The sequence below is a fragment of the Macrobrachium rosenbergii genome, chromosome 20 (assembly GCF_040412425.1).
Source record: "Macrobrachium rosenbergii isolate ZJJX-2024 chromosome 20, ASM4041242v1, whole genome shotgun sequence".
Classification (NCBI taxonomy): domain Eukaryota; kingdom Metazoa; phylum Arthropoda; class Malacostraca; order Decapoda; family Palaemonidae; genus Macrobrachium; species Macrobrachium rosenbergii.
In genome coordinates, this window is record NC_089760.1 from 32,221,578 (window position 1) to 32,232,500 (window position 10,923).

At 34.2% G+C, this 10,923-nt stretch overlaps 1 protein-coding gene across 1 annotated transcript in view; it reads right to left on the reverse strand.

Moving 5' to 3' along the window:
- Positions 1-10,923, reverse strand: part of LOC136849217 (uncharacterized) — a 172,310-nt gene that overhangs the window by 159,535 nt on the left and 1,852 nt on the right. The window contains exon 1 of the transcript XR_010856272.1: positions 9,327-10,923. This exon is cut by the window's right edge and continues 1,852 nt beyond it. The gene's annotated coding sequence lies outside the window, so the exon portion shown is untranslated. The remainder of the gene's footprint in view (positions 1-9,326) is intronic.

Below are 10,923 nucleotides of genomic sequence, written 5' to 3' on the forward strand. Positions count from 1 at the left end.
TGATTTTTCATCACCAAAATTTGCTAAGTGACGGTGCCAACTTCCCCAAAAACTCTCTTATCATCGCTTCTTGCTCTACTGCTTTATCTATTTATATCTTATCTTTGTAATATTCAGCTTATAACTATTTATATCTTATCTTTCTAATATACTAATTGACTAATTCAAAATCATTCGTAACATCCTAACAAGCCCGTTTTTGCCTTACACCTCCAGCATCCCAGCCATTATTTATTATCACATATATTCCTTCCCATCGCCACTGCATCCATACACATTCACAACCCCAAAAGTGATCTGTTTAAATTTTCACCGCGTTTACTAAATGATAGTAGGAGGTATGGGATGGAACACCATGTTTCTTCTTCTTGTCATGTAGTGACATTACATGTTCATGTTAACAATAATACATATATATATGTATATATACTGTATATATGTATGTGTGTAAACAAAATGTGCCTCAAGTTCTTGTGATGAAGACAATCTGGGCTTAATCTAACAAAGAACGGAATGATAGCAACCTCATACCAAGTTACTGTGCGAGAAACATAAGGGTACCACCTCCTGGACTCTCCCTGGAAGTGAAAAAGATTATATATATATATATATATATATATATATATATATATATATATATATATATATATATGTATATATGTAAATATATATCCATATTCATATAGCCTATCTACATATACGTGCGTATACATACATACACACACATACCTATATATATATATATATATATATATATATATATATATATATATATATATATATATATATATATATATACAGTACACTGTATATTAGGAATACAGACAAGCAAATAAAATTTTCAAGTTAGTTCAACGATTGCAACGTTGAAACAGTGTTTTATAGGACTTTTTATCTTCATATTATACTGTTGTATTACAGTAAAAGACATTCATATATATATATATATATATATATATATATATATATATATATATATATATATATATATATTTTTATAATATATATATACAGAGTATTGACTATATGTATGTATGTATATATATATATATATATATATATATATATATATATATATATATATATATATATATATATATATATATATATATTTATATATACAAACTGCTGCTGAACTTCTTATGTGCATGCATGAATTGGCTAATAGGCTATATTGGGAGTTTTTGCACAAGCAGTTCATCCACAATTAGGCAGTTAAATTATAACTGTGACAGTAACAATTGGGCTGTTTTATATCAGGAGCCATCCCCTTTTAGAAGAAATGACTTGGCGTTGAATATATATATATATATATATATATATATATATATATATATATATATATATATATATATATATATATATATATATATATATATATATATATATATATATATATATATATGTAGACAGACAGACAGACAGACAGACAGACAGACAGACAGACAGACAGACAGAGGAAGTGATGGCCAAAGATAAGTTTTATGAAAATCAGAATCAGTGTTACTTTCCTTGAAAGGATTACATTCAATTTCCTTAAGAAGGCGTGAGTATTCTCAACGAATAAAAAAAGAAAAGAAAAAAAAAGAGAATGCCCAAACCTTGTTAACAATGATGACAGTATTAACAAAACCGACTTGAAGACCAGAAAAAGGCGTAATGCAAACATTCATTCATGAAGGAAAAGACGTCTCAGTGATAGATTATACAATTTCTAAGCAGGTGTCGGCAACCTGCGGCCCAGGAGACGGTGTCACTTGAAATTTACACCTCCCCAACCAAGTTTCCACTTCTCAGTCACAACTACCTGTCTAAATAGCGCTCCCCGGTCATGATTATTTATTTGTAACATTTACTCATTCCTTCCTTGTGCGTTCCTCTGTCTACGCACTCTACCAATCTGTCTCTTGTTCTTAAACCTAGAGTCTATGGCCGAAATAAATAAGAGTTCAAAACTTTTCTCATCTCCAAACTTGCCACTTACTATATACACTCTAACGCCTCTTTGGCAGCAACAATTAAAATTTAAACGCTCCTCGGACCTCTCGACAAAGTTTCCTTATACTTGGGTACGTCTAAGTAACTTACATATATATATATATATATATATATATATATATATATATATATATATATATATATATATATATATATATATTAACTTTTTATCACATACACAATTGTTCTGTGCATTAGTAGAATTACTAAAAGGACCTCATTCAAACTGGATGGTATTTAATGGAGTTTTTATTCAAAAAGTTACAAGCTTTCTTGGACAAACAGTCCACATTATCAAGTATCCGTACATTGTACGGATACTTGATAATGTGACTGTTTGTCCAAGAAAGCTTGTAAACTTTTGAATAAAAACTCCATTAAATACCATCCAGTTTGAATGAGGTCCTTTTTAGTAATATATAATTATATATATATATATATATATATATATATATATATATATATATGTATGTATGTATGTGTGTGAATAACATATATATATATATATATATATATATATATATATATATATATATATATATATATATATATATATATACATACATACATATATATACATATATATATATATATATATATATATATATATATAAAATGGATGTATTTATGTGTGTGTGTGTGTGTGTGTGTATGTTCCAGCATAACTGATGAAATTCACTGAGCAATTTCAACCAGACTTGGTATACATATGACCTACTATCTGGGAAAGAATACTGAGGGTAAGACATCACTGGCACCAAAGGGTGGGAAGGGGGTGACATGTAAAAATAACCAAAAATGACAGACATTAGTGTTTAACCCATAGTTTTCAAGGTCACTGAGATGAATAATGACACTCCTGAGGCCCTCTAAGTCCAAGTTCAGCATCGATAGGAAGAGGGCAAGTGAGAAGGGGTGGGAAGGGGGTGACATGTAAATAATCGAAAATGATAGATAGTGTCTAATCCATAGTTTTCGAGGTAAGTTCAGTCCCGATAGGAAGTGGGTGTCAGAAGGCGTGGGGAGGGGGTGACGTAAAAATAACCAAAAATGACGGGCATTAGAGTCTAGTCCATAGTTTTCAAGATCACTGAGATGAATACTGACACTCCCGATGCCCTCTGAGTCGAAGTTCAGCCCAGGAAGAGGGGGTGAGAAGGGGTGGGAAGGGGGTGACATGTAAAAATAACCGAAAACAACAGATATTAGCGTCTAATCCATAGTTTTTGAGGTCTCTTGGATGAATAGTGACACTCCCGATGCCTTTTAAGTCCAAGTTCAGTCCCAGTAAGAAGGGAGTGACTAGGAGTGGGAAGGGGGTAACATGTAAAAATAACCGAAAACAACAGATATTGTGTCTAATTCAGTTTCCGAGGGGCTCAGATAAACAGTGATACTCCCGATGCCCTTTCAGTCCAAGTTCAGCCCCAATAGGAATGGGGGTGGCAAGGGCGTGACATGTAAAAATAACCAAAAAGACAGATATTAGTGATAATCCACAGTTTTTGAGGTTGCAAAGATGAATAGTGACACTCCCAATGCCCTTTAAGTTCAAGTTCAGCCCAATAGGAAGGGGCAATGAGAAGGGGGTGATGTAAAAATAATAAAAAACAACAGATATTAATCTAATCCATAGTTTTCAAGGTTGCTGAAGTGAATAGTGACACTCCCAATGCCCTTTAAGTCCAAGTTCAGCCCCATACGAAGGGGATGAGAATGGGTGAAAAATGACAGATATTAGAGTCTAATCCATATTTTTCGAGGTCGCTGAGATGAGTAGTGACACTCTCAATGCCCTTTAAGTCCAAGTTCAGCCCCGATAAGAATGGGGGTGAGAAGGGGTGAAATATAAAATGTCAAAATTACTGGGCAATGTAACTGAAGCAACTATCTTAACAGGAAAGGAGAGAGAGAGAGAGAGAGAGAGAGAGAGAGAGAGAGAGAGAGTGTTTTAGAGTGTTTATTTGTCATTCTGTTTTCCCAGGCAGTGCCAGGTTGGTCAGCTAATGTGATATATATATATATAAATATATATATATATATATATATATATATATATATATATATATATATATATATATATATATATATATATATATATATATATATATATATATACACATATACATACATACATAAATACATGCATACATACATACATATATATATATATACATATATATATATATATATATATATATATATATATATATATATATATATACATATATATATACACACACACATGCTGGACGAGTGTTGTGAGGGGGTTTAGTTATGTGGAATTTTTAGGAGGAAGAAGAAGGAGTCAGCAGGTACAAACAGGATGAAGTGGATCCATGACAATTTGAAACAAAAGGGCCTTGATATCCAAGTAATGCAAGTTTAGTATGTGATGGGGTTGATGCACTGCTGATGAGGTCTTTCTGTTGGCTGAAAAATGAATGTGGTTGTTTGGCTTTTTGTGGAACTACCCACCATTACTATATATATATATATATATATATATATATATATATATATATATATATATATATATATATATATATATATATATACATGTGTGTGTGTGTTTGTGTGTATGTACAGATTCTACTGGTCACCTTTTTACCAGCTACGTATGACCTCATGAGGTCTCGATTTATTGTCACCTCATAGCCAAAAGAAATCGAAAAGTTTAGAGGCATTGTGATTTACATAATATTATATATATATATATATATATATATATATATATATATATATATATATATATATATGTGTGTGTGTGTGTGTGTGTGTGTGTGTGTGTGTAAAGTATGTATGTATAAATACATATATACATATATATATATATATATATATATATATATATATATATATATATATATATACATACATATATATATATATACATATATATATATATATATATATATATATATATATATATATATATATATATATATATATATATATATATATATGACAAATCCCACATCAAATGGAGGTAAGTACCATTGCCATGAACTTTCATTTTGATGGAAAACTATTTCAGTCATTCCTCTTACCGTTCATACTATCAAGCGACAGAGCATCATGGCCAATAAAAAAAAAAAAAAAACTTTGTCTTCCTGACTCTGGCTCATTATGTGCACCAGGAGTGTCCTGTCAAAAGAAGGTCATCTTCAACTTTTCTCAGGTGTTTTCAATAAGGTGGATAGGCAAGAGGTCATTCTGGTTATTACACATGTCGTCTCTAATATATATCATCATTCTTTTCATAAGGATTTTTTGTTACTACTTAAATCAATAATGTAACTTAATACTGTACTGTAGGCTTTACTAAAGTGTTTGCAGCCTCGTCTCGGCCTCTAGCTGTACCCACTTCTTGTACTTTTACCACTTTTTAGCTTTTACTGTACCCATATTCCTGCTTCCTTTTTTCAATCTTGCTGTCCAACCTCTCTATTACCTCTTAGTTCAACTGTGGCGTTCTCCTGGTTCCGCCTTCAGATCCATGTTCTTCATATCCTTTACTTTCTGGATCATTTCATCCTCCTGCCCAACCACTCCAGCTCCCTCTTTCCACCGTCTTAAGAGCTGACTGGCCAAAGTGCCAGTGCCTGCTTGACAGCCTAAATTTCGTACATCAAATCAATGTTGCTATTAGTTCGTGAATCCCTATTATTAGGGTTTAGTAATCTTGTTTTAATAATCATGTTCTCACGTAAGGTTTATTACTGATTCTTATTCTTAACAACTGTTAATATTTGTCAATTAGACATTATAATAACATTGGTTATCGGTTTTGCTTTTACTCCCATAATATAAAGACATGCCTTCGTGTAATAACGACGGTGAATGGCGTTTAATAACGACAATGTTAACACAAAAATAATGTTAATATAAAAATAACGTTAATATAAATAAAAAATAAAATAAGGCAATAGTAATGGTTATAGATTATTTAGGTCTAACATTAACGTTATTGTTCAGCACTTTGCAACTTTTTTGTATCTTGAACTTTTTTGAATTTTGCTTCGCTTTATATACTTAGAGACAATTTTTTAGTATGCCATAAATTACTTAAATCGTACCTACGTCATCAAGAATTATTCTATACTGCACATTTTTCCTCGCGAAAAGTAGTGGTGCGTTATTAAGAGAGAGAGAGAGAGAGAGAGAGAGAGAGAGAGAGAGAGAGAGACCAAATATGGGAAACAGTTAAATCTCTGCTGTAGCACACACGCAAGAGCACAACTGCGTGCATACACGCACATAGTCATCCGCGCTGCTGCAGAAGAGGGCCACAACAATATGATAAGGAGCAACTTTCATAAATCCTGCTCTAATGATAATAATTACAAAAATTTCAATCGATCAGATGCATTCATTATTATAAAATAGTTTTAAATCGAAGTTGTCAATTCAAAACCACAAAGACTGGAGGAAGTTCAATCCGACGGACACACGACAAATGTAGAGCGCAGTTCTACACGGTTCAAAACGTCGTTTATCTCATTATTTTCGCGAAGATTTTCGACAAAATGGTCTTTTGATGAGATGGGGAGGAAGGTGGGGGGGGACGGGGGCCGGAGACAGGATTTATACCATCTTGGTTCCTGATTCAAAGTCGCTCGTTTTACTGGTTTTCCCAAGAATTTCGACTAGTAGCTCTTGTGCATTATTTGCTTGGTTGACTTATAGTACCTTCTTACTCCCTAGAGTCGTACGTACGTTTCCTAATTATTTTTTTTTTCCAGAGATATTCAACCAATGGTGCATTTGTTGGCCTCCGGACCTGCAATATAGAATTGTGACCTTGACACTTGACAAGAATCATTTGTTACAAAACAATAGACGAAATAGACCAAAGTAAAGCAATTCAATCTTGGGCAAATTCTTGTTTACGAGGAAATTCTCCCGTCATTTTTTACTTCTTGTAAGTAAAATCCCCCACAGGTTTCTAACCAGAATACTGAACTGCTCTGCGCAGGATGACTGAAATTAGTCTTTTTATTTTATTGTGAAACTGAACTAAATGACTAATTACTGTGAAACGTAAATATGTACACATACTTATACGAAATACACGAGTTGTCACTGATATAAGAAAATAACAATTTCTCCACTAGTACAGATACTAAACCCATCCCCCAAATAAAAAAAAATAAAACCTCCGCACCAATCCCTACCCCAATTTTCATTTTTTTTTTTGGGGGGGGCGCCTTACCTCCCGCCCCTTTGTTTTTGTAACTCAAGTTTTTATGGAGTCTACTGGAAATTATTACAAAATATTAGAATACTTAAATACAACTCAAAAACACGGTAGATTTTTTGACCAAAAAACTGACAAATACCCATGAATAGCCGCGTTGGTTTATACGAGGGAATGTGGATCAAGTGCTTCTTATAAAACAGAAGTGTGGGAAGTATGAGAGAGAAAAAAAAGGATGAAGCTGAATGAGGCATACATAGGACTAGAAAACAATTGCGGTGGAACTGACATGTAAGCAGTTTGGAAGATGTTAAGGATATATGTTGGATAAGGTAACTCGCTGCAAGTAATTTAAAAGTTTTTTTCATGAGCTCAGTTTGTGTTAGAATATGCAGATGTGCTTAGTTCCTACAGCTGTCAGCTGGAGAATGAGAGATCTCAATAAAAACAAATGTAGGTTCAAGTTTGTGATAAAAGAAAAGGAGTAATGAATGAATTGTGGAATGACTGCTGTTTATGACATACAGAATTAACTTATGATAAAGAAAAGCTGCAAAAAATTATCAATGAATTTGAAAGTGTTTGTAAAGGCAGAGCTGAATGTGAATGACGGCTTGCATTTGTTTATGAGGGTAAACTAAAGCCAGGAAATTGCAGCAATGATAGTGCGCATTGTGTGAAAATGTAATGGATAAAGAATCAGTGAGTCAACGAAGGTAGTACGATTTCGGAGCAACTTTTGAGAGGATGAATATGTAGGGTAACAAAATTTCTGAGATGTTTGATGGGGTTATTAGGCTAACTTTCCATATAGAAGTAAAGGAAAAGTGTGAAAGCTGTGAGTATGAATTATTTCCATGATACATGTAAGGTTAAGAAAGGGCTGAAATCCAATTTAAGAAAATATATAGGAAACAAATGTAGTCAAAATATCGACCTAGGTGAAAAGAGGGATGACTAAAACTGGTTTGGTCCCTTGGAGAGAATGGAGGGTGAGAAGTTTGATAATTCAAAAGTGTGGGGAAGAAACAGGGAAAAGAGACTGAGACAGCGACAGCTAATGGTCAATGGCGGGAAAAAAAATAGTGTTGGAATGGAATGGCCTTGACATCAAGGACACATAAGACTGGGCCCAGGATAGAGACAAGTGGCGCACTCTGCCAAGGCGATGAGCGTGCTTTTGACGAGCTTTCGTTGTTATTAAAAACAACGCAGCTGATGCTTTGTATTTTCCAAGGAGATGAAAGTGACAATAACCGTTGTCTTGTTTTTCTCTTGAGGCACCCTCTGACAGGTATAAAAGCTTTACTGGTATGTCCGCTTGTATGCACAACAATCACGAAAGACCAACTTAAAGAATCCTCAGAATCATCTATAATTGCAGGTCCTGTGTAATCGGAACATAAATAGCTTCTCAGTCCAGTGGGTAAGAATGTGATATCAAGAAAGAGAGAAAGAAAGAAAAAACTTCTGTCTGCAGTGAACCCTAAGATTCTTGTTACGTAACAAGGGTACACACCGCTACACTTCCACCTGTAGAGATTTATTTTCGTGAATTATATAATGTACCGGGAAGCGATTGAGCAAGAAAATATCCTTGAACCATTCTTTATTTTCCGTGACCAACATTACATTACTCTTAGTGGTCAAGGACGTTCCATATTACAGTTGTTCGTGCTATGTTAACAAATAATTTATATATATTTTCAAAACTATGCCTAAATAAACAATGTTTTTAATTACTGTCACAGGCTGTAATTAACAGCGTCTACATGACAAAAGTTCATCGAACAAAAGATTGCAGCCAAACGCTCATACTCAATTAGGCTATAAAGAAATGATGATGCAACGTTCAAAGACATTTTAACAGCCCTTTACGAAGTAAAACACAGAGTTCATCTCAGACTATCACAAAAATATTACCAACTACTGTATAAATAAGTACCGACAGAGAACCCGCATCACAGCCTAGCTTAAAACCCCGTTATAATTCTACTGGCGTTATATTTCCCTCCAAAATTACACCCGCGTCCACCACGAGTTGCTGTTTTCAGTCGTTTCAAAAACATATGATACATTTCATTTAAAAAATTATTCACCAGAAGAGAAAAGCAGTATTTCTACTTACCTTTACTTTTCCTGAGTGTCCAGAGCATTTAAAGGCGACTGATCCCCATTCTGAAGAGGTATTATATCCCTTAAAGTACTCTTCGTGAGAGGGGTGTCATGGGTTGCAACTCTAATCACTGTTGCATGTACCAGGTGCACTTCCAGTCTCATACATATCCTTGGGTTTGTTGTTATCTGAGAGTGCTTTACTCAATCTCTTTATTTTAGCAAGTTTTCATGGCAACTGGTAGAGATCATTTACTTCTGGGTACAATAAATATCCGACAATATCCCACAGCACTATGAGTTAGGAGGTAACTCACCACAAAATTGTACATTAACTCGAAATTAAAATAAATGTATATTATTTAGAACATATTTTCGTGGAAATGAGAAAAGGGAGTGTCTAAAATTAATGTATCAAAGTTTGTCATTATCAAGTAGTAGAATATAAGAGATTTAACATGTAACATGACACAAACATAAATGCCGATGCCATACAAATGTTGTCACTGGAGTGCTTTCACTTATAGGCCTAGAAATGCATTCCCGTCCTGATGACAATTTCGTCAAATACTATACGTCTCTTTAACAATGGTATTTTGGGAGGAAGCAATAACCAAATATGTTTTATCTTCCAGTACTTCTCAAGTTTAAGTTTGCTCGGAAGTTAAAGCAAGTCAATAAATCTAACTTTTCCCTCTCAATCTCCAGAGCATAATGCTTGTCTCAACTGAAGCTTTGGCCGAGTTTACCGTTAATCTTAGAGTTCGGTGGCAAAGTAGGATATTTTAACTTTGCACCAATTTTTATTCGTTTTACCGTCAGCAATGGATATTTCTCCCTCGATGTCATCATGGAGGTAATGGAATTCACAAACTAATGACTGCATAGCCTACTATGGTACTAAGGCGAAAGTTCTCAAAATGAATCAGCAGGCAAAATTAGGAAAATTATGAAGACTAAATTAACCGATATCAACTATTTCACAAAAGTATACATAATTGGTTTTATTCTGCTGAACACAGCCAATACAGGCACGGTCATTTCTGAGCTCACCCCTGTATCTTTACGTCGAGGTACAATCCTCCCTTGATATTTACTAGCCCTGAGCCAGTTTTCCTTGTTTAACCACAAAAAAATTGAAAATGTCAACAGTACCTTTACAAATGCAAATGCCGTTACAATTCTGTACAACGCATTTGTACGTCATCACCACTGAAACGCAATTTTTACGTAAAAATAACATTTTCTTTAGATTTTCCAAACATGACCTAACTCACCAACACCTAGCGGGAAACTGGGGCGAATTCTAGCTTACTCCTCTGACGTCACTGAACTTCTGAAGTTTAAAGGGACGGGGAAGCCCGCCTTGCTGATGTCTGTAACTTCGGTTGTACTCCATGGCTACCATTGTTACTGCAGAAATTCAACACTTCTTTTATCTCCCGCAGGGAGATGTTGCCATCAGTGCACTGTAGACCTAACCCAAGGTTCTTTGCATGCAGTCCCGTCGGCCCCTAGCTGCAACCCCTTTCATTCCTTGTAATGTACCTCCTTTCATCTTAACTTTCTCCCATCTTCCTTTCCTTAACTTTATCCTAACTATTGTTTTA